Below are 24,293 nucleotides of genomic sequence, written 5' to 3'. Positions count from 1 at the left end.
GGAATGCCCTTTTCCATCAGGATCCGGCGTTCAACCGCCATGCCGTCAAACGCAGCCGTGGTAAGTCTTGGAAGAGACAGGGCCCCTGCTGTAGCAGGTCCAGTCTGAGAGGCAGAGGCCAAGGGTCCTCTGATATCATTTCTTGTAGTTCCGGGTACCAAGTCCTTCTTGGCCAATCCGGAACGATGAATATAGTTCTTACTCCACTTTTTCTTATTATCCTCAGCACCTTTGGTATGAGAGGAAGAGGAGGGAACACATAAACCGACTGGTACACCCACGGTGTCACTAGAGCGTTCACAGCTATCGCCTGAGGGTCCCTTGACCTGGCGCAATATCTTTTTAGCTTTTTGTTTAGGCGGGACGCCATCATGTCCACCTGTGGCCGTTCCCAATGGTTTACAATCAGTTGGAAGACTTCTGGATGAAGTCCCCACTCTCCCGAGTGGAGGTTGTGCCTGCTGAGGTAGTCTGCTTCCCAGTTGTCCACTCCCGGAATGAACACTGCTGACAGTGCTATCACGTGATTTTCCGCCCATCGGAGAATCCTTGTGGCTTCTGCCCTCGCCATCCTGCTTCTTGTGCCGCCCTGTCGGTTTACATGGGCGACCGCCGTGATGTTGTCTGACTGAATCAGCACCGGCTGGTTTTGAAGCAGGGGTCTTGCCTGACTTAGGGCATTGTAAATGGCCCTTAGTTCCAGAATATTTATGTGTAGGGAAGCCTCCTGACTCGACCATTGTCCTTGGAAGTTTCTTCCCTGCGTGACTGCCCCCCAACCTCGGAGGCTTGCATCCGTGGTCACCAGGACCCAGTCCTGTATGCCGAATCTGCGGCCCTCTAGAAGATGAGCACTCTGCAGCCACCACAGCAGAGACACCCTGGCCCTCGGGGACAGGGTGATCAGCCGATGCATCTGAAGATGCGATCCGGACCACTTGTCTAACAGATCCCACTGAAAGATCCTTGCATGGAACCTGCCGAATGGAATTGCCTCGTAAGAAGCTACCATCTTTCCCAGGACTCGCGTGCAGTGATGCACCGACACCTGTTTTGGTTTCAGGAGGTCTCTGACCAGAGATGACAACTCCTTGGCCTTCTCCTCCGGGAGAAACACCTTCTTCTGTTCTGTGTCCAGAATCATACCCAGGAACAGCAGACGCGTCGTAGGAACCAGCTGCGACTTTGGAATATTTAGAATCCAGCCGTGCTGTTGTAGCACTTCCTGAGATAGTGCTACTCCGACCAACAACTGCTCCCTGGACCTCGCCTTTATAAGGAGATCGTCCAAGTATGGGATAATTAGAACTCCCTTCTTTCGAAGGAGTATCATCATTTCGGCCATTACCTTGGTAAATACCCTCGGTGCCGTGGACAGACCAAACGGCAACGTCTGGAATTGGTAATGGCAGTCTTGTACCACAAACCGGAGGTACACCTGGTGAGGTGGGTAAATGGGGACATGCAGGTACGCATCCTTGATGTCCAGTGATACCATGTAATCCCCTTCTTCCAGGCTTGCAATAACCGCCCTGAGCGATTCCATTTTGAACTTGAACCTTCTTATATAAGTGTTCAAGGATTTTAATTTTAGAATGGGTCTCACCGAACCGTCTGGTTTCGGTACCACAAACATTGTGGAATAGTAACCCCGTCCCTGTTGAAGGAGGGGAACATTTATTATCACCTGCTGGAGGAACAGCTTGTGAATTGCCGCCAGCACCACCTCCCTGTCCGGGGGAGTAGCTGGCAAGGCTGATTTGAGGTAACGGCGAGGGGGAGACATCTCGAATTCCAGCTTGTATCCCTGAGATACCACTTGTAGAACCCAGGGATCCACCTGTGAGCGAACCCACCGGTCGCTGAAGTTCCGGAGACGAGCCCCCACCGCACCCGGCTCCACCAGTGGAGCCCCAGTGTCATGCGGTGGATTTAGTGGAAGCAGGGGAGGATTTCTGTTCTTGGGAACTGGCTGTATGGTGCAGCTTTTTCCCTCTACCCCTGCCTCTGGGCAGAAAGGACGCGCCTTTAACCCGCTTGCCTTTCTGGGGCCGAAAGGACTGTACCTGATAATACGGTGCTTCCTTTGGCTGTGAGGGAACCTGGGGTAAAAATGTCGACTTCCCAGCTGTCGCTGTCGAAACGAGGTCCGAGAGACCATCCCCAAACAATTCCTCACCCTTGTAAGGCAAAACCTCCATGTGCCTTTTAGAATCTGCATCACCTGTCCACTGCCGAGTCCATAATACTCTCCTGGCAGAAATGGACATTGCATTTATTCTAGATGCCAGCCGGCAAATATCCCTCTGTGCATCTCTCATGTATAAGACTACGTCTTTAATATGCTCTATGGTTAGCAATATAGTGTCCCTGTCAAGGGAATCAATATTATCAGACAGGGAATCAGACCACGCTGCTGCAGCACTGCACATCCATGCTGAAGCAATAGCAGGTCTCAGTATAGTACCTGAGTGTGTATATATAGACTTCAGGATAGCCTCCTGCTTTCTATCCGCAGGCTCCTTTAAGGCGGCCGTATCCTGAGACGGTAGTGCCACCTTTTTTGACAAGCGTGTGAGCGCTTTATCCACCCTCGGATATGTCTCCCAACGTACCCTGTCCTCTGGCGGGAAAGGGTACGCCATTAGTAACTTTTTAGAAATCACCAATTTTTTATCAGGGGATGCCCACGCTTCTTCACACATTTCATTTAACTCATCTGAATGGGGAAAAACCACTGGTTGCTTTTTCTCCCCAAACATAATATTTATTTATTTATTTATTAACAGTTTCTTATATAGCGCAGCAAATTCCGTTGCGCTTTACAATTTGAAATAACAATAACAAACTGGGTGATAACAGTCATAGAGGTAGGAAGGCCCTGCTCGCAAGCTTACAATCTATAATACCCTTTTTAGTGGTACCTGGGTTAATGTCAGAAATGTGAAACACATTTTTCATTGCCGTAATCATGCAACGGATAGCCTTAGTGGAATGTACATTAGTCTCGTCGTCGTCGACACTGGAGTCAGACTCCATGTCGACATCTGTGTCTGCCATCTGAGGTAGCGGGCGTTTTTGAGCCCCTGATGGCCTTTGAGACGCCTGGGCAGGCACTGGATGAGAAGCCGGCTGTCCCACAGCTGTTATGTCATCAAACCTTTTATGTAAGGAGTTGACACTGTCGGTTAATACCTTCCACATATCCATCCACTCTGGTGTCGACCCCGCAGGGGGTGACATCACATTTATCGGCACCTGCTCCGCCTCCACATAAGCTTCCTCATCAAACATGTCGACACAGCCGTACCGACACACTGCACACACACAGGGAATGCTCTGACTGAGGACAGGACCCCACAAAGTCCTTTGGGGAGACAGAGAGAGAGTATGCCAGCACACACCACAGCGCTATATAACACAGGGATTTACACTACACAAAGTGATTTTCCCTATAGCAGCTATAATACACAGTATTGCGCCTAAATTTAGTGCCCCCCCCCCCCCTCTCTTTTTTACCCTATTGAGCCTGGAAACTGCAGGGGAGAGCCTGGGGAGCGTCCTTCCAGCGGAGCTGTGAAGAGGAAATGGCGCCAGTGTGCTGAGGGAGATAGCCCCGCCCCTTTTTCGGCGGGCTTCTCCCGCTCTTTATATTAATATTATGGCAGGGGATTTTTACACATATATAGTTTATTAGACTATATTATGTGTTTTTTGCCATTTTTAAGGTAATCTAATTGCAGCCCAGGGCGCCCCCCCCCCCCCCCCCCAGCGCCCTGCACCCATCAGTGACCGGAGTATGTGGTGTGCATGGGGAGCAATGGAGCACAGCTGCAGTGCTGTGCGCTACCTTAATGAAGACCGGAGTCTTCAGCCGCCGATTTTCTCCTCGGAATCTTCCGTCTTCTGGCTCTGCAAGGGGGACGGCGGCGCGGCTCCGGGACCGGACGACCGAGGCTGGGCCTGTGTTCGATCCCTCTGGAGCTAATGGTGTCCAGTAGCCTAGAAGCCCAAGCTAGCTGCAAGCAGGTAGGTTCGCTTCTCTCCCCTAAGTCCCTCGTAGCAGTGAGTCTGTTGCCAGCAGATCTCACTGAAAATAAAAAACCTAATAAATACTTTCTTTACTAGGAGCTCAGGAGAGCCCCTAGTGTGCAACCAGCTCGAGCCGGGCACAGATTCTAACTGAGGTCTGGAGGAGGGGCATAGAGGGAGAAGCCAGTGCACACCAGTAGACCTAATTCTTTCTTAGAGTGCCCAGTCTCCTGCGGAGCCCGTCTATTCCCCATGGTCCTTACGGAGTTCCCAGCATCCACTAGGACGTCAGAGAAATGTTGGGTTATGCCAGACTGGCACCAAGTCTGGGGGGTCAGAGATGAGGCTAAATTTCTGGGTCTGTTTTTCACATATTTTGAGTGAAAACAGTAGGGGTTTGACAAAAACATCAAGGTACTGCTGTATCGGGGGAACAACAATGCAGTGGAGACAAAAACTGAGGTGTTTAAATTCATGTAGGTCTAGAACCTGGCATCAAACTGGGATTGTCATAATATAAAATGGCGGTTGCTCATGCAATTTAATTGTAATTCACAGGTGCATGAAAGGGAAGGGTTAGTCTAGAGAAGAAGAAAAAATCATCAGCATTTAGTTTTGAATACTACATAATAATAGAAATACAGAGATCTCATGGTGCATCCAGATCAGTTGGCTCTCAATTTAGATATATTCATGTATGTGCTATTGTGCTATTATCTTGTAGCATAACAATATGCAATTATATGACCCAGAGTGGGTGCTAATATTATGTTGTGTTAGGGACCACCAGAACAGAGACGCCTTGACATTGCATGGCGGCTTATTCATATCTTTTCAAATATATGCAAACTAAAAAGGAGGAGAAAGAAAATGTAGAAACTGTGGTACCCCTGAGAACTGCATTTAAGAATACTGTAGATTTACTTTACAGTATGTCCCATCAATCAAAGAGGAAGTTTCATTGATTGCTTTAATAAAATAGTAAGTGAAGAAACTGAAAGAGCCTTACAAAACAAAAGGAAATGTAACATAACTAATAAAGAACTAGGTGCTTCATCGCGCCCTACGGGCGCTCTTCACACCGTCGCAAGGGGCTACGCCCCCTTAACCCTTGCATGCCTTTCTGGGGTTCAATATTTGTATTATATGGAGTATTACCTGCATTCCTTTGTTAGTGGTTAAATATTGCACAATGAAAGGGTGTGCGATGGTGAAGGAGGCGCAGCCCCTTGCGACGGCGTGAACAGCACCTGCAGAGCACGATGTACAGAATGTAGCAGGTGCGGGTGTGACTGCGGATGGGGGAGGCTGTCTGTAAATGCTGCGGGTGGAGAGGGGCGGATGCACGGGGGGGGGGCCCGGATGGGGAAGGGTCGGGAGGTGCTGCGGGTGGGGGAGGGGCAGGGGTGCCACCGGTGGGGGAGGTGCAGGTGCGGGGATGTTGCGGATGGGTGAAGGGTTTCCGGAGGTGCTGTGGGATTGGAAGGGGCGGGGGTGCCGGGGGTGGGATAGGGGGTCCGGAGGTGCTGTGTGGGGGGGGGGCAGGTGCGAGTGGTGCGGCGGATGGGGAAGGGGGTCTGGAGGCACTGCAAGTGGTGGAGGGGCAGGTGCGGGGGTGCCGTGGGTGGCTGAGCGGGGGGACTGTGGTTGGAGGAGGGTGTCTGCAGATGCTGCGGCTGGAGGGGGGGGCAGGTGTGGGGGGAAACATATATGGGGGGTGGATGGTGGAGGGGGTCTGGAGGTGCTGTGGGTAGTGGAGGGACGGGGGAGTGGGTGCCGTGGGTGGAGTAGGGGGTGTGGAGGCACAGCGTGTGGGGGAGGGGTGGAGTGCCGCATGTGGTGGAGGGGAAGGTGCGGAGGTGTGGTGCATTGGGGAGGGGACTGGAGGCGCTGCGGGTACCGTACCTGCCAAAATGGTAGTTGGAGGGTATGCAGTAACAGGGCCAGGACAGGGGTGACAGGATCAGAACAGGGGTGACGGGGCCAGGACAGGGGCGACGGGGCCAGGACAGGGGCGACGGGGCCAGGACAGAAATTACAGGGACAGGATAGGGGTGACTGGGCCAGGGTAGGGGCGGCAGGACCAGGACAGGGGTGACATGACCAGGGTAGGGTTGACAGGGCAAGCACAGGGGTGACAGGGCCAGGATAAAGGTGACAGGGCAAGGCCAAGGCTGACATGGCAAGGCCAGGGGTGACAGGGACATGACAGAACACAGGGCACAGGAGAGATTGGTATTAGGGACAAAACAGTGGTGACAGACAGATGTGTCTTACCGGAGTCACTGCTGCTGGCTGCTGCTGTTCCACTCCAACCTGTTGGGATCTGCTGCTGGTGGAGACTTGGCATGGCTGACTCTCTCAGGCTGGAGTCCTGCTTCCTCTGCCCGTCCACATCCCTCCCCCCCCACTCCTCAGTCACACACTGCGGACCTCGCGCGGCTGCCAGGCACTGTGATAAGGGGAGACGGGGAGTGACTGGTTAGCCCCCAGGAGACGCTGCGGCTGGAGGGAGTCGGAGCCTGCAAGCAGCGCGGACTTCTGCAGCGCTGCCCGCCAGTTAAAGTGTGTGAAGGAGCTGGGCGCACCTCACTGCGGGCAGCAGCGCTGCAGCTAGCGGTGGGGTTGCCGGGGCTGGAGATAACAGAGGCAGTACGGAACCAGCACAGCGGCAGGTGCCCCACAAAACTGCAGCTAAGAAGCGTGGAGTGTGCCAGAAAGTGACGCTCCTCCGCGCCAGAGAGACCCTGCTGAGTTTGCTGATGTGGGGGGTCAAGCACACAGTGAGCCGGTGCCTGTCTGTCAGTACGGCATACCCGCTCACACACCCTCATACCTCCCAACTGTCCCGATTTTCGTGGGACAGTCCCATTTTTTGGGGTCTGTCCCGCTGTCCCACCCACGGGCCGCAGTGTACCGCGGTGGGGGGCAGTTGGGAAGCTCCTGTACTCGCTATTCTGCTTAGTAAAGCAGCGGTGAATAGACACTGTGCACATGCGCACAGAGTCTATTTAGTGGAGACAGAGGGAGACGGGACATCAGGGTGGAAGGAATTAAGGGGAGGGGTCCGGCAGCTGAGCCGGATTAAGGGGGGTGGCAGGGGGAATGTACCGTGGGCGATTAGGCCACGCCCCCAACCCCACAGCAGGCAAAGCAATGAGATAGGGCCCCCTGTCTCAAGTGCCCTGGGCCCCCCGGACTCATAATCCGCCCCTGGGGGCATGCCAGCAGCTCACAGAGCGCTGGGCATGCCCCCTCACTGACAAAACCAGGAAGCCATGCCCCCTTTTCGTTGGCCATGCCCCATTTTTGCCGCACGTGTGTCCCTCCTTCTGCCTGAAGAAAGATGGGAGGTATGCACCCCTGTCTGCCTGAAGAAAGCTGGGAGGTATGCACCCCTGCCTGTGCCATGCCCATACCATCTGCTTCTCTCCTATAGATTTGCCCAGATCTGTGACTCATTTGACTAACTCCGCCCAGTGTTGTGACTCCACCCAGTGTTAGCAAATGAGGCACAAAGTCACAGATCTGGGCTATTATATAGGAGATATATGGCCGTAAAATCATTAAAAAATGAATAGGAAGTAGTGATCAACCCAGCAGTTAAGGGGGGAGAATTAGTATTAATGGATAAAACAAATGTTGTGGATGATATCAACAAACGGTTAAAAAATGGTGATACATGTAAAAAAAAATTAAGAGTGTTCCTTCAATAAGAATATACACTGCTCAAAAAAATAAAGGGAACACTAAAATAACACATCCTAGATCTGAATGAATGAAATATTCTTATTAAATACTTTGTTCTTTACATAGTTGAATGTGCTGACAACAAATCACACAAAAATTATCAATGGAAATCAAATTTATTAACCCATGGAGGTCTGGATTTGGAGTTACACTCAAAATTAAAGTGGAAAAACACACTACAGGCTGATCCAACTTTGATGTAATGTCCTTAAAACAAGTCAAAATGAGGCTCAGTAGTGTGTGTGGCCTCCACGTGCCTGTATGACCTCACCTACAATGCCCGGGCATGCTCCTGATGAGGTGGCGGATGATCTCCTGAGGGATCTCCTCACTGACCTGGACTAAAGCATCCGCCAACTACTGGACAGTCTGTGGTGCAGTCTGTTGGTGGATGGAGCGAGACATGATGTCCCAGATGTGCTCAATAGGATTCAGGTCTGGGGAATGGGCGGGCCAGTCCATAGCATCAATGCCTTGTCTTGCAGGAACTGCTGACACACTCCAGCCACATGAGGTCTAGCATTGTCTTGCATTAGGAGGAGCCCAGGGCCAACCGCACCAGCATATGGTCTCACAAGGGGTCTGAGGATCTCATCTTGGTACCTAATGGCAGTCAGGCTACCTCTGGCGAGCAAATGGAGGGCTGTGCGCCCCCCCCCCCATAGAAATGCCGCCCCACACCATTACTGACCCACTGCCAAACCGGTCATGCTGGAGGATGTTGCAGGCAGCAGAACGTTCTCCTTGGCGTCTCCAGACTCTGTCACGTCTGTCACATGTGCTCAGTGAGAACCTGCTTTCATCTGTGAAGAGCACAGGGCGCCAGTGGCGAATTTGCCAATCTTGGTGTTCTCTGGCAAATGCCAAACGTCCTGCACGGTGTTGGGCTGTAAGCACAACCCCCACCTGTGGACGTCGGGCCCTCATACCACCCTAATGGAGTCTGTTTCTGATCGTTTGAGTAGACACATGCACATTTGTGGCTTGCTGGAGGTCATTTTGCAGGGCTCTGGCAGTGCCCCTCCTGTTCCTCCTTGCACAAAGGCGGAGGTAGCGGTCCTGCTGCAGGGTTGTTTCCCTCCTACGGCCTCCTCCACATCTCCTGATGTACTGGCCTGTCTCCTGGTAGCGCCTCCATGCTCTGGACACTACGCTGACAGACACAGCAAACCTTCTTGCCACAGCTCGCATTGATGTGCCATCCTGGATGAGCTGCACTACCTGAGCCACTTGTGTGGGTTGTAGGGAGGTCATACAGGCACGTGGAGGCCACACACACTACTGAGCCTCATTTTGACTTGTTTTAAGGACATTACATCAAAGTTGGATCAGCCTGTAGTGTTTTTTACCACTTTTATTTTGAGTGTGACTCCAAATCCAGACCTCCATGGGTTAATAAATTTGATTTCGTGTTTAAGGATAGACTGATTCCCCCACTTCTTAGAGCATTTAACTCAATTTCATCTGGCTCTCATTTTTCCCGTGACTCTCTGGAGGCCCATGTTTCGGTGATACCGAAACAGGGCAAAGACCCTTCGGTTTGCTCCAGTTATAGGCCCATTTCCCTACTGAATGTGGGTCTTAAGATCTACGCGAAGATCCTGGCCAATAGATTAAAGACGCTGATCCCTCTCTTAGTTCACAATGACCAGGTTGGTTTTGCTATGGGCCGAGAGGCTAAAGACAATACAACCAAAATTCTTAATCTTATCCACTTAGCTTCCCACAGTTCTACTCCCACTATCCTACTCTCTACTGATGTCGAAAAGGCATTTGATAGGGTCAGTTGGAAATTTATGACCTCAATTTTAGAGCACATTGGCTTAGGTCCCAACGCACTTGTTTGGATACTAGCCCTCTACGACTCTCCAACTGCAAAGGTACGCATAAATGGCACCCTATCTGAACCATTCACCATAAGCAACGGCACTAGGCAAGGCTGCCCACTATCTCTGTTGATCTTTGTGCTCTGTATTGAAGCGCTAGCTAGAGCCATGCGAGCTAATCATAACATCAAGGGTTTTGTTGTGGGAGATGGAGAGTACAAATTAGCACTGTTTGCCGATGACCTCTTAGCCATAGTATCCCACCCCACTGACTCCTTACCACACCTGATGGACGAGCTTGACCTCTTTGGACAACTTTCTAACTTCAAAATTAATTACTCTAAATCTAGCGCTCTTAATATTTCTACCCCTGCAGAGTCCGTAGTGGACCTTATACGTTCTTTCCCCTTCTCATGGCAATCTTCTCATATAACATATCTCGGTGTTAAGCTGTCCGCTAGTGAGTCCCAGCTGTTCCTGTTAAATTATTTGCCTCTTTTGCAAACAATTCGGAATGACTACTCTAGATGGAATATGAAATATCTATCTTGGTTTGGGAGGATAAATATAGTTAAGATGAATACCCTTCCTAAACTATTGTATGTAATGCAGGCCCTCCCGATACGCATCCCAGAGTCCTGGTTCCACTCCATCTCGCGATTGATCCAACAGTTTATCTGGCAACGGAGGAGACCTAGACTTAAATGCTCCCACTTGACTAAATCATTCGAAAATGGCGGCCTCAAACTTTCTGATATAAAACATTATTACCATGCCATTCTTCTAAGTAGAATTATAGATTGGACGAGAAGTCGTGAGCTCAAACAATGGGTGGTACTGGAGGGCCTGTATGTACAGCAATTCCCGGAAATATTCCCTTGGCTCCCCTCCTTTCCAAAGTTACTCCTCCCCCATCCCACTATTACTCCCACGCTAGCCGCCAGGAAAAATTACGGGGTCTTCCCTACATCTCATCTAAATTCGGCCTCTTGACATCCTTTCTGGCCAACCCTGATTTCTCACTGGGTGTTAACCCCGCCCACTTTTCACAATGGGCTATTACAGGATTGTTCAGGGTCGGCCAGATGGTGTCAGCGACTGGAGTCAAACAGTTCGCAGACTTGAGGGCGAGGTGGGACATCCCCCAACAGGACTTTTGGAAGTTCCTGCAAATAAGGCACTTCTTGACAACTAATGCTAGACTTTACAGCGCCACCAGGGAGTTGACCCTATTTGAGAAGCTTTGCGTTGCAACCCTAGACCCGACCCACACTATTTCCACGCTATATAAAATTGTTTGCCATTCCCGACCTGTCGATACCCCACCCTTTGCTGTGGCCTGGGAGAGGGACATGGGCATTTCCTTATCACCTAGAGATTGGGAAAGAATTTTTTTTAAAACTCACTTGAGCTCTGTCTGTGTCCAGGTCTGGGGGTCACAATACAAAGTTGTGACAAGGTGGTATAGACACCACTCCCTCCTCCACGCTATGTATCCCTCCTCGCCAGCTCACTGCTGGCGTTGCTCCTCCACAACTGGCTACCTATTACACATTTGGTGGACTTGCTCCATAATCCAACCATTTTGGCGGGAGGTTGTGCTCATTTCTCAGGACATTCTTAAGATTCAGATTCCATCTGACCCTGCATTTTGGCTTATTAATCACTCTAATATTCCAGTGTCCCAATACAAACACTCATTACTGCGTCATCTCAGCAACGCAGCACGTGCTGTAATCCCGGCCATGTGGAGGTCCCACATCCCCCCTCCACGTCGTGCATGGTTCGCTAAACTGGACTATTTTATGAGAATGGAAGACTTGTTTCTCTCATCGATAGGCAAGTGTAGTGAATTCGATTCTACTTGGCTCCCTTGGTTGGAATACAAGACCTCCCAGGCATACTTAGCCACTCCCTTGGATAGCAGTTAATATCCCTGTAGCTCTGCTTGTATACCTCAATAAGTGGTACTTCTTACTTTCTCTTGTCCTCTTCTCTTTTTCTTCCTTCCCACTTTTCCTTGCTTCTTTCCTCAATGCCTAATGGCTACCTTTCCCTGGTTCTCTTTTAGTTTTTATGTTTCTTATAATAAAGAACACATTTTATTGTTGACGTACAGTGCAGCCCACAGCAGGCACACCATGGCCTCCCTACGATATTGCATTACAGTATCTCCTGATCCTTAGATGTTGTGCTCTATCTGCCAGCCCACTTAGCTGAAGCTGCCTTTGAAGGTTTTTTACTTCTGTCAAAGTCGGAAAAATATCATGATTCACATGCCTTGTACTAACCCCATGCACATGCCCGCTGCACGTGCACCCAGTCTGCGGTGCGTGTGCATATCCGCAAATTGCGTAAGATCGCTCCAGCGATCACGCGCGTGTTATGCGCATTTACGGTAGAGTTTGTGAGCGTGTAGCGGGCAACTCGATCGTAACATATTTAACCTATATTGTGTGTTTTGTAGATAATATTTCCCTTAACAATGTCAGTAAAAATGCTTAGTTTAAATGGTTTGTGGACATGGGGATTCCTCTTTGCATGATATGAAGGGTCAAACAAAGGTTGAAAGGTGGTGTTTAGTATCCAGCTGTAGAGTATTTTAATAGTAACATTTCAGTGTTGGTTAGGAAGAGATTGTTCGCTGCTGCGTATAGTTACGCACAAAAGTATGTTTGGAGCATTAAATGTATTTGCAGTTTATTACACATGCGGGGGGAATCCAGAGGATACCTCCCACCTGGGCAGCTGGAGAAGGACACAGCCCACCTGTTTAGACCCACCTATGACCTTTACTATAATGTGGAGACACATTCCTGTGTCCAATGAACAATGAGATTGTAGGGACCATTGTATTGTGAATGTATGCTGTAAATATAAGGACCACCGTTGCTGGGGCACTCACTCACTCTCTGCAAGGTTTTCACACTGAAGGCTGGTTCCAGAAGCGCTTGCGAATCATTCCCATGTGTGTAAGTTCACTGTAGCCATTTATTCCCTTTGTGTATGCCATTCATTCTCTTTCTGTGTGCTTGTATTTGCGATCGCATTGCTAATGTTTATATCTTATTTCTTGTTATTCTGTTTAGATATTGATGTTAGGTTTGTAGTGTATAAGCTGTAATTGTTTTCCCTTTTTATATATATATATACTAAAGAATCTTCTAAGAAGGTGTTGGAACCTTACCAGGTCTTGTGTGTTTCACCAGTTATTATATAGGGTCTCTCTCTTAGCGTATTAACCGCTCATACCATATTCACATCGTTAAATGTTTAAGCATTACATCATTGTGGTTTTACATTGCCAAGGTTTACAGTATAAGCATACCCTTGCGTTCATTTAAAAGGTTTAAAGGTTATCAACTGTGTGTGCGCCCGCTGTGTGTGTATTCCGTACACCCAGCGCAGCGTGTGTACGTTACGTGCGTACCACGTGCGAAGTATTTGTACGCAAATAGCGTACAAAGTGCGTAGCACGTGCACGTGGTTTAGCGGCCATAACGGCTTCACGTTGTTAATACATAGCTTATGTTCAAAGGTAAATATTTGACTTTATCAATTGGCGGCTCGTCCTTTCCACCTCATATCCGCAGTCAAGCGAAACCAGGCAGACTTTATCCATCAGCAAAGGGCGAAAAGGTAGTATCCCCTGTATCCGTGTTTGTGGTTGGGGATACGGTAGTGCTGATCAGATAAGCGTCTGCGTCTGCTTCGCTTGATTTGTAGGGATGCTGGTGGAATCCGGTTCCAGAAGGTAAGAACGTAAAGCTTTGTTTTTGTTTTTTTAATCTGTTTCATTTCTGTTTGGTGCCAACTGCGCACGCAAGACACGTAACACACGCACACACCTGTACTCTGCATATCTGATCATATTGTTGCAAAACAAGGTTCAAATGAGTCATATTGTGTTTGATTCAGATTGGATTGCTTATCTGTTTAAGTAGGTTTAAAAGTATTTTTTTTTAAAGTTTGCATAGCTTGATAGTTTTATTTTTAACCCAGGCCTAAAATAACTTCAGGGGCTTGCATGGTGATTTTTTTTTTTGTGACAAAAGAAGCCGCATGGTCTGTCCTCCATTTTGTGTAACCCTCATGGATGTTGAAGGGGGAGGAACAGCGGACATTTTGGGGAGTCATTTTTTTTTTCTAAAATAGCTGATTTTCAGTCTACTCAGGAATAATCAGCCGGCCATGGTCAAAAAAAAGAAATCACCATATGAGTTTCCAATGTATTTATTTAACCCATGTCATAATCAATTATAAATAGTTCAGATGGGGCTTAATGAAAGTTAATAGTAAAATGAATATTTGATGTAAGAACGACACACAGAGATAAAACAAAGTTTTTGTTTTTTTTCTTTTTCTCTCTTCTTTACCTCCAAGATTCTGTTGAACTCTGCTGCTTGTGAGATGGGCCATTGAAATGCAAATTAACCTGTGTAACTGGTTTTTTTTCCTAGCAGTGAAAAAATCACCTTCACAGACAGTCAAAAGCATATTCATATGCAAATTAGAAGCACTGAATAAGTAAATGAGTCTCAGGAAACCAGTGGATGGTACATAGATATAATATTATAATTATGTGTGTGTTTACATCAATGTATGCTCTGCAAGATGGCTATCATACTATTGGAAGCATTGATTATTAGATTAATTTAGAATTGTATTGTATCTGTGTATTTTCACCTATCTACCTTTCTGTTTGCCATTAGCATTGATAACGTGCTGAGAAAATTTGCTGCTATTTTAAAAAGTAAAGAGTAATATTTAAGGGAGTACATGTAAAGCACACACGCAGCCTGACCCAGTTATAAAGGTTTATACAGGAGATACTGTGCGGTGCTTTGTAAGCGATTATAGTTGAATATCGTTTACATTTATAGAAGCGTGTTATTTGTATTTGCTGCGGATATATCCGGCCTTTGTACAAGTGTCCCGGACAACGTGCGAGACTGCGTATGCAACGCAAAGGCCTACACACGTGGCGTATATTACGTAACGTGCGTACGGATACGCCCACTAAATTCAAATCACATGATAGCATTGTTTCAGTTTAGGCGAAACAGTAGCCACGTGATAATAGCACAAGTTTGTTCAATTTCCAAAAAGTTTCGTTTAAAAAGAACCTTTTTCTATTGCAAAACTCGGGGATTGAACTGTTTGCCTGAATGAAAGTAATTTCTGTACAGAAAAATCAGTGTGCATATGAGTGAACAGGAGTGAGTGTGCAAATAAAGGTATTCTTTTTGTGAACCCAGAAATCGGGATCCCGTCGGAGACCACACCAGGTGAGTGGACACTTGGTGGCGTGGGATTGGCTTGCTCACGTTAACATTGTATAAGGTAAAGGAGCCATTAGTATCCGCAGACAAGAGGACTGCGAAGGTTAGAAAGCGCAGCCCCGGGGGTTGGCGTAGTACCTATATAGGCCCGTTCAGTATAACGCTCCGGCTGAAGGTTTCGCAGCCTAAACAACCGATTCCATTGGTCGCACGGCGAATACATAATAGGTACTTATACTCAGTGCGACTGGACCGCACGCTACTGTGTACATTAGTTAGTTCACCTTGATACCCACTAAAATTTGCTGTGGGATCACAGACGCTATTTGTAGATTTTAACGTGATTTGTGTAGGTTTTTGTTATTTTAAGGGCGTTTTGCTGTTCACTCAGGAAATCTCCAACAACTAATATTTACTGGGAAGGGTAGCATACTCCCACACGCCCCAGTAAATAGAGGTTATAAAAAGATCCCGAGATTGGGTACGACCAGTGGTGGGCACATTGCTGGAATTTGTATTGACCAATAGGGGCGTGAGTGAGTGAAGGCACTCGTTGAACTTTCACCGTTGCCTTATCTCTGGGAACTTGGTTTGTTTTGTAAGAATTTGCTGAGACAGCAATATCTGCAAATAATGGGGGCCAGTTGCTCAAGTAAGGGACGACCAACAAGGGCTCACGTTGGTATTTGTTGGCCCAAAGGGTCAGCACGGTATATAATGTGTGAGAAATATGGATCACACACTCAGGTATTATGCAAAGAATGGGAACGAATGACTGAGGATGATGGAGAACAGTTCCCCAGGGTGGGCAGTTTGAATCCTGAGGTATTGCAAAATCTAAGAAAAAGGATATGTCTAATAAAATCTGCAAAACAGAGGATTAGGCATTATGATTGTTTACAGTTATGGCAACAGGAAGGTGAGATACAAAGGGAATTAGCTGGCACAGCTGATTCCCACCTTAGCAGGAAACATATGGCAACTGGAGAAGCAATGGCTACAGAGAATGGCATACTGGGATATAATGATAATTGTGCACTTAGTAACTGTATTAATAATGATAAGAGTAAATGTAATAAATGTAATAAATGTAATAATGATAGAAGGAAAACTGATAAATGCACAAATTCTAACCCGTGCAAGATGCACCCCATGTTAAACTTCCCTCAGGATTACAAGCAAGAAAGTGAGCCCAGCACGATGTCGGCACCTTTTCCAGCAGCAATCATACGAGACACCCAGGTGGGCACGGCCCAATCGGTAAAGGCAGTAGTCAAGCCCCCTAACGGAGGGTCAGGTGAGGTCGTGTCCACAGGTAAGTACGGTATTGTATATTATGCACAGACAATTGCACCGCACATTGTAGAGTATAGAGAGGTAGCGGTTTCTGTATTAATGGATGGTTTAAAGGAAGTGTTGAGAACAAGGGTACAGACCACTCAACCTAACTGGAGAAGTATCTCGGTGGCTGCATTAAGAAAGTCCGCTGTTGGGCACGATCGGAACATCAGCAAACACAGGGAGTCACAGGGGGGTAAGCGAATGACAATAAGTAGACAGGCCCTGACAACGAAGCCACATCAGCTTAAGCCCCAGACCCCTGTGGGTAAGTCGAATGTGATAAAATGTTATAACTGCCAGAGTGAAGGGCATTATGCACGGAATTGTATGTTTAGAGACCCACATAAGGTATATAAACCCCCTAGACAACGACATAACGCACGTAATTGTAAGCAGGGATCATATAGGAAAAATTTTGAGCCGCACCTGTAATTTGCAGCCAGTGAAGTTGATTATTAGCTTTGATAGTAAGCCTGAGGTTACAGTCGATGTAATTGGTAGGTCATTCCTTGTAGACGCAAGGGCGGCCAGGTAAACTCTGTAATTTATCTTTAAATGTTTCCTTCTAAACTCTAACGTTCACCAACGGAACTCAAACGTCACATGACTACTTGGTCTTTTCAGAGGTCTACCCAACCCCAGTATATCTTACCAGCATCGTTGTGTTTGGCCAGACGCAAAGGGTGGAGAGTGGAGATACTGGTGGGGGAGACTGTGCAGAGATACCGGTGGACATGTTGATGCGACAGCCTGTTGATGAATCTGACAATGTTTTCCTTTTCTATTTGTTCTCTCTCCCTTTTTGTTCTTTCATGTTTTACGGATAGTATGTCACACATCAGTTAGACAAATGGTAATGCAAGATTTATGCTCCTTACAGAAAGATCGCTGATTTGGAAAGAATATTGTATCACCGGAGTGTTCGTTTTGGGAAGACAGAGAGACAGCACCCTTGAGATGACAACTGAGCAAGAAGAACAACAAGACTAGAGGACAAATTATCGTAACAAGTTTTTTCCCCCTTCAATTATTTTCTGTACCCCCATTACAACTTTCTCTTTCTCCTCCTGTAAGATGGACTTACCCCAAGAGACTGCAGTCCGTGTTTTCCTGTTGACCCTGTTGTTGACCAGAGCAGTCTGTTTCGGTGAGAGTACCAGTGAGGTCGAGAAAGGATCTGGAATGGGTTCTGATGATCAGGATGGAGTCGTAGAATTCCAAGAGCAACACAATCACCAAGCAAAGGTGAGTATCAGAAAACGATCTGGTAGCCATGACATTAATAGACATTGTGAAGGATTGTTAGGTGAAGAGAACTGCATCTGTAGGAATTGTGAAAATATAGTTGAGGACGGTTGCATCAAGAAATGTCAGTCCAGTTTTAATATCAACATGGACCGGCATCCATTGAGTGACTATCACTCATTGGTGGGTAAAGTGTTAAATCAGACAGACTGTTGGGTGTGCTCACAAGTACCTCAAGGCCATAGAAAGTCAGGACTAGTGCCATACTCTTTAACGGTAGATGAGGTACTTGAGTTAAAGGGTGGGAGACCGGTGGACAAGAGATTTAATATTTCTTTCCCTCCTAGTTTGAAGCTCCACCAATATCATGTAGATAGGTCCCTAATATGTTTTAACATTTCCAATCCCCGAAAGCCGGGAAATTGGGAAGTGACATGGAACAACCGAACCATGACATTCTCACACAGAGCCGATAGAATGCCCATCGACTCAGAGCTTATACGCCAAATAGCCAACAGTGGAAGATATTTCCGGTATAGGTACACTCTAGGAAGTAGGACCATGCGAGTTGGAGAAGTATCACCAGGATACTGTGCACATATCATACAGCCTGATACGTGTACTAGACAAATGAAAGAGTTAGGGATAGGACTGCTTTCATGGAAGATTTGTAATATGGTTATGTCATTTTCTATCCCATATGTCCTCCCTGATGATGCATATTTTATATGTGGGAGGAAGGCGTATAAGTGGCTTGCCCCAAACTCAGAGGGATTGTGTTACATTGGAAAAGTGTTGCCTGAAGTGATTTATGACCCGTCAATCGAGACAATGTTGTGATAAAATGTGATTCCACGGTCCGTTTCTTTCACCCGTTTCTCCTTTGGTTTTCTCCAAGGTACAAAGACCTCCACTTGGAAGAAGAATTTGATGACCCTTTATACAAACCACTGATGAACTGTGTCACCGACACCTGATGGACCCTTAGAGACTGTAATTTTATAAACACCTGATGAGCTTTTAGAGACTGTAATTTTATGGACACTTGAGGAGCTTTGCTTGCCACTTACAGCAAAGTTACAGCAAAGATACGACAATCCGGACAAGACATCAGACAAGACATCAACAAGACTCCAATCGACGACCACATACATAATCATATGAATGCATTTATAACGCATGTTTCTTATCTTCATCTCTACAACCTCCAGGTAGTAACACACATAGTCGACAGGTGACTTTCACATATTAGCATTCACATATTTTCCCCCTTCATGTATCATCAACTAATGTGCACCCCATTTGTTGGAACTAAAAGCCGAAAAGAGCTCGGTAGAGTTTGACAGCCCATCCACAGACCCTTAATACGGGATAAGAAGGATTCAATGTATACTTCGCAATACCTCGAAGCTTATTTAAAACATGTACGGCACGATGATACATGCCCCTCAGACATGGATTTCATACATACATGCTTTTACTATCTCACTAGGACATACATTTCCCACCTTCTCCTCTCCTCCCTCTACCCAATCATTTATAGGTATCTCATTGAATTGTTTATTTTTCTGTTTGATTATTTAGATAGTGGCAGTTATTGTTGACTGCCAAAGGGTGGACTGTCAAAGTGTTAGGTTCTCCTGCCCTGTGCTGCCACGTCGTCATGGCAACCGGGAGACAAGTGCTAGCGGAGTAACCTGAGCGCAGCTGATACTCCGGTTCGGGTCTTTTGCTGTGCAGTGGTTATAGGCTCTGTGCATGGTGTCAAAGTCAGAAAAATGTTTCTATACACATTGCCATATTTGCACCGCACACTGGTCTGCGCTGCGCATGCGTACGCTCTCCCGTGAAGGCGCATACCCGCAATAGCGTGCACCCGCGGACGCACGGTATGCGTATTTACGGTAGAGTTTATGTAACCGTAGCGTGCGACTCATTCGTTACATATTTTCACAATTAATGTAGTTTGTAGACCATGGTCCCTTTGATAGATTCTGAAAGTTTGGTTAATATAGAATGTCCCTGAACGGAGGAATCCCTCTTTGTATTGTAGGAAGGGTCTAACAGGAGTCATACAGCAGTGTTTGGTACCCATCGGAAGAGTATTTAATTAACAATATTCCGGTGTTGGTTTGGAGCGTATTAATCGCTCGTGCGGATAGTTATGGACATAAGAAGTTTATGTCCATTTCTATTATTTACTCATACTCAGGTATGCGGCGGGAAACCCAGTTTCCCACCCACCTGAGCTGTTGGAAGTCGTCACAGCCCACCTGTATGAATCAACCTATGACCTTTTGTTATGATGCGGGGCCGAATTCCTTCGTCCAATGGACAATGGGATTGTAGGGACTATGAGATTGCATTGTGTGTGGGGCATAAATAGGCAGGCCGACCATATCCAACTTCACTCTCATCAACGGTTTTCTTGCTGATAATCGGGAGCTGGATATCGAGGCGCATGCGATCATACCCTTTGTGCGTAAGTTTCTCTCCGTAATCATATTGTCTTACTGTGAGCCAATCTCTCTCTCTCCGTCTCTCTCTCTCTCTCCGTCTCTCTCTCTCTCACCCTTCTCTTTCTCTTGTATCTCCCATTGACTATTATCGTATTGTATTAGATCAGCATAGTATTGTATTGTATTTTTTGTATAGTTATTTGGTTAGGAAGTCTCTGTTATATTGTAGTGTATCATTTGTACTGTGATTCTTTTTGCAAGTATAATAGTTATAATACAGATAATAGGCTTTGGACCCTAAACAGGTATCTGTGTATTTTTCTCATAGTGTTAAGTGTTCACTTGAGCGTCGGTGACGCTCAAGCAGCTTTGTAGTTAGTCAGGTTACACAAGGTTGCACTTACACCCTGTATTCACATTAAGGTATTCTGTGTATTACTTTGATAAAAGGTTTAGACATAAAGGTATAGCGTTGTGAGCGTCTGCGCCGCTGGTGATCTCCTCGTGGTCTCGAGCGTCCGCTACGCCGTAGCGAATCATTACTCTAGTCATAGCCAATAACGTGTTGTCCTGTGATCACTGGGCCGTGAGCGAACGTGACGCTTGAGCGCCTCGCCTTCGGCTGAGCGATCGTTACGCAACTAGCGTACCCTTACGGTACTTCTTAAGTAAACAGCGTACAGTGTTCTTAGACTTCATTAAGGGTTGTTTATACGACAAAAGATTTTAGCATTGTCAATTGGGGACTCGTCCTGTCCTTCTCATATCTGCACTAGGTAGATCAGCAGACATTATCCCCCAGCAAAGGGTGGGAGGTTGTCTCGCAGTGCTGACGGGATAAGCGTCTGCTTCGCTTAGATAAAGAGTGCTGAAGGAATCCGGGAACCGGAAGTAAGAACAAAACGCTTGTGTCTTTTAAAACTGTTTATTTCTCTTCTGTCTTGCGTATACACGCACGCATACATATATATATATCTGCATTTCTTTTCCATCTGTGTATTTCATTTTTCGTATATCACTATCCTGTTTGCCAGTTTTATAGTTGAAAGAAAAGTGCTAAAAGAGACTTGCTGTTATTTCATAGTTTAAGAATAGAGGTAATAGTTAAAAGTGTAGACAAACACACAGGTTTGCCTGGGAGATAAGGCAAAGCCAGTGGGGTACGCGGTAGATGATCAGGGATCGTTTACATTGATAAAAGTATATTGTGTTACGGTGGATCTTTGTTTTGCGTACACGTGTCTCTAACAAAGACTAGCGTACGCAATCCAAAGGCCGACGCACGCAGCGTTCATTACGCAACGTAGCGTCCGGTTACGCCCACGTAGCTCAAGTTGTGAAAAGGCGATAAGTAACGCAAAGGCGATAAGTAACGCACAGCGGTAGATAACGCGACGCGGTAAATAACGCAAATCTATTTTTTGGAAATCTGAAATTTAGTTTAACAGATCCTGCTCCTAATTGGTAACACAGCTGGGCTAAAGAAAATTTCTGCGCAGAAATAGATATAGAAACGAAAGTGTACATGTGTTGAGTGAGTGTGTTTTTGTATACATAAGTTTATATAACTTAGAGGTTGAACCAAAAAAGAAATCGGGTACTCGTAAAGGACATACGTGTAAGTGACATATACGGTGGCTAGGGAGGCATCCCTGGTTAAATAATATTTGAGCATTAGAGTATAGCGGACCACAAGGTAACAAGACCAGGAGGTCACAAGGAACAAGACCAGGAGGTCACAAGGTACAAGGCCAGGAGGTCACAAGGTACAAGAAGGTCCGCTATAAAGGTACAAGAAGCACAACCCCGGGGGTTGGTGCTAAAACCCATATAGGCCATTGGAAGCTCTGGCTGAAGGAATTCGCAGCCGCAATTTTCGATTCCATTGATCTCTCAGTACATAACAGGTAGTGCTTATGTACTGAACGATTGTACCGCACGTAATTGTGTGCAGTAGTTAGTAATCTGACCTAATACCATTAGAGTAAAGTGGTCACAAACGCTATTTGTACATTCTGACGTGATTTGTGTAATTTTTTATTTTTAAAGGGAAGTTCGCTGGTCACTCAGGAACTATCTAACAACCCCACCTTTACTGGAAAGAGTAAGTGTCCTGCGGGTAACCCTCGTATGTTCCAGTAAACAGAAGGTTTCTGGTAGGGCCCTGTATCGAGTACGCCAGCACCATATCGGTGTGATCAGGTCGTATTGGTCGAGGTGGGCGAGTGAGTGGGGTACTCGGTAAACCGCCACCGCCGGCCTATTTTGAATAATTTGGTTTGCTGTAAGGGTTCGCTGAAGACCGTGATATAAAGATCAAAGGAGTAGTAAGCAACACCTGCAGATTATGGGGGCCAATTGTTCAGGTAGGGGGCGATCAACCTCGGTTCGGGTTGATTCAGAGAACCGACCAGTCGGGTCGGCAAGGTACATCATGTGTGAAAAATACGGAAGTCACACAGAGGTTTTATGTGATGAATGGGAGAGAATGACTGTACAAGACCGGGAGAAATTCCCAAGAATAGGTAGCTTCAGTCCAGAAGTGTTACAAAATTTAAGGAGGAGGATATGTCTCATAAAATCAACAAAGAGACGAATTCAGCATCATGATTATTTACAGTTATGGCAACAGGAGGGTGAGATACAGAGAGGTTTGGCTCTGGCGGCGGGATCTGGGGCAGTCAGGAAACTGATAGCCACAGCCCCGCCACCACCATACATAGCAGGAGAGAAGTTGATTACGGAGAGAAACGCACTGGGTTGTAAAACACAAACACTTAGTAACCCTGTAAATGTTAATGATGTTAACCAAGTAACTCATGCAAGTATTAACCCGTGCAAGATGTACCCTGTTTTGAACTTTCCTCAGGAGTGTGATCAAGAAGACGATCCAGCAACAATTTCAGCTCTCTCTCTAGCGGCCACCATAGCAGAGACCACAGTAGGCACAGCAACACCCACGAGATTAGCGAAGGCCCCTAGCGGAGGGATAGGTGAGGTCGTGTCAACGGGTAAGTACGGCACCATGCATTATACCGAAACAATTTCACCACAAGTTGTAGAATCTACACAGAATGAGGTTGTTAGAGTTAACCCTGTTAGAGTAATAGCAGTTCCCAATGGGAAAACAGATGTATCAGGAGCCACTCCCATAAGGAACATTGCCATGTACACTCCATTTTCCCGAATGGAATTAAGAACAATAGTGTCCGAATTTCCTGACCCCAGGAAAGACTTAGTTGCTAGCCAAAAATACATCAGGGATCTAGGTAACACTGTAGAACCCAACAACAAGGATTGGCAGATACTGCTAAGAGCTTGTTTACCTTCAAATGTCGACTCAGTTCAATTCTTAGCTGATTGTGGACTAGATAAAGATGTACCACTTTCAGATGTGTACAACAAAGATAACGTAAAAAGGATAAATTTACAGCTAAAAGAGTATTTCCCAGCCGTTGTTAAATGGAACAAAATATTCTCCATTAGACAAAAAGAGTCCGAAACGGCAACAGAATATTTTCATCGGGCACTATTAGAAATGGCAAAGTACACTGGAATAGAAGACATTAGGACCAACCCAAACCACCAAGAAGTAGCAGTATCTGTACTGATGGATGGTTTAAAGGAAACATTAAAGACTAGGGTTCAGACCACGCAACCATGTTGGCGAGGTCTGTCGGTGTCCACATTGAGAGAGGCTGCTATTGATCACGACAGAAACATCACTAGACACAGGGAGTCGCAAAGTGATAAGTTGATGTCAGTAAGTATACAGGCGCTGACCACAAGGCAGCCTGCGTATGTACCACCGAATCCTGTGGGTAAGTCAAGTGTAATAACATGTTTTTCTTGTAACAAACAGGGACACTATGCACGAGACTGTAGAACAAAGAGTGTACAAAGATCTTTTCAACCCCCTAGACAACGACACGACACACGACATTGGGAGCAGGGTCCACAGAGGCGGAGTTTTGAGCCACATACAGGGGAAACAAAAAGATACCCCCCGAACAGAGATTGGCATGCCTCTGGTAGTTCCCAGCTAACCCCCCCACAAGTAGTTGCTGCCAACGGGATTCAGGGAGGTCAACATACCCAATAGGGGTGTGGCCATACCTGTAATCTGCAGCCAGTTAAATTGATTGCCAGTCTTGGAAGTGAACCAGAGATTGCAATCAATGTAGCTGGTAAAACCTTAAACTTTCTTGTAGACACAGGGGCGGCCAAGTCAGTGATAAATTCGACAGTGGGCATGAGAACCACTGGTAGGACAGTTCCAGCCATGGGAGTAACAGGAGTAGTCCAGCACTACCCTGTTAGCAAACCAGCCGAGATTACAATAGGGCCTTTGCATACCA

The sequence above is a fragment of the Pseudophryne corroboree genome, chromosome 3 (assembly GCF_028390025.1).
Source record: "Pseudophryne corroboree isolate aPseCor3 chromosome 3, aPseCor3.hap2, whole genome shotgun sequence".
NCBI classification, from domain to species: Eukaryota; Metazoa; Chordata; class Amphibia; order Anura; family Myobatrachidae; genus Pseudophryne; species Pseudophryne corroboree.
Note: the sequence above shows the minus strand (reverse complement) of the source record.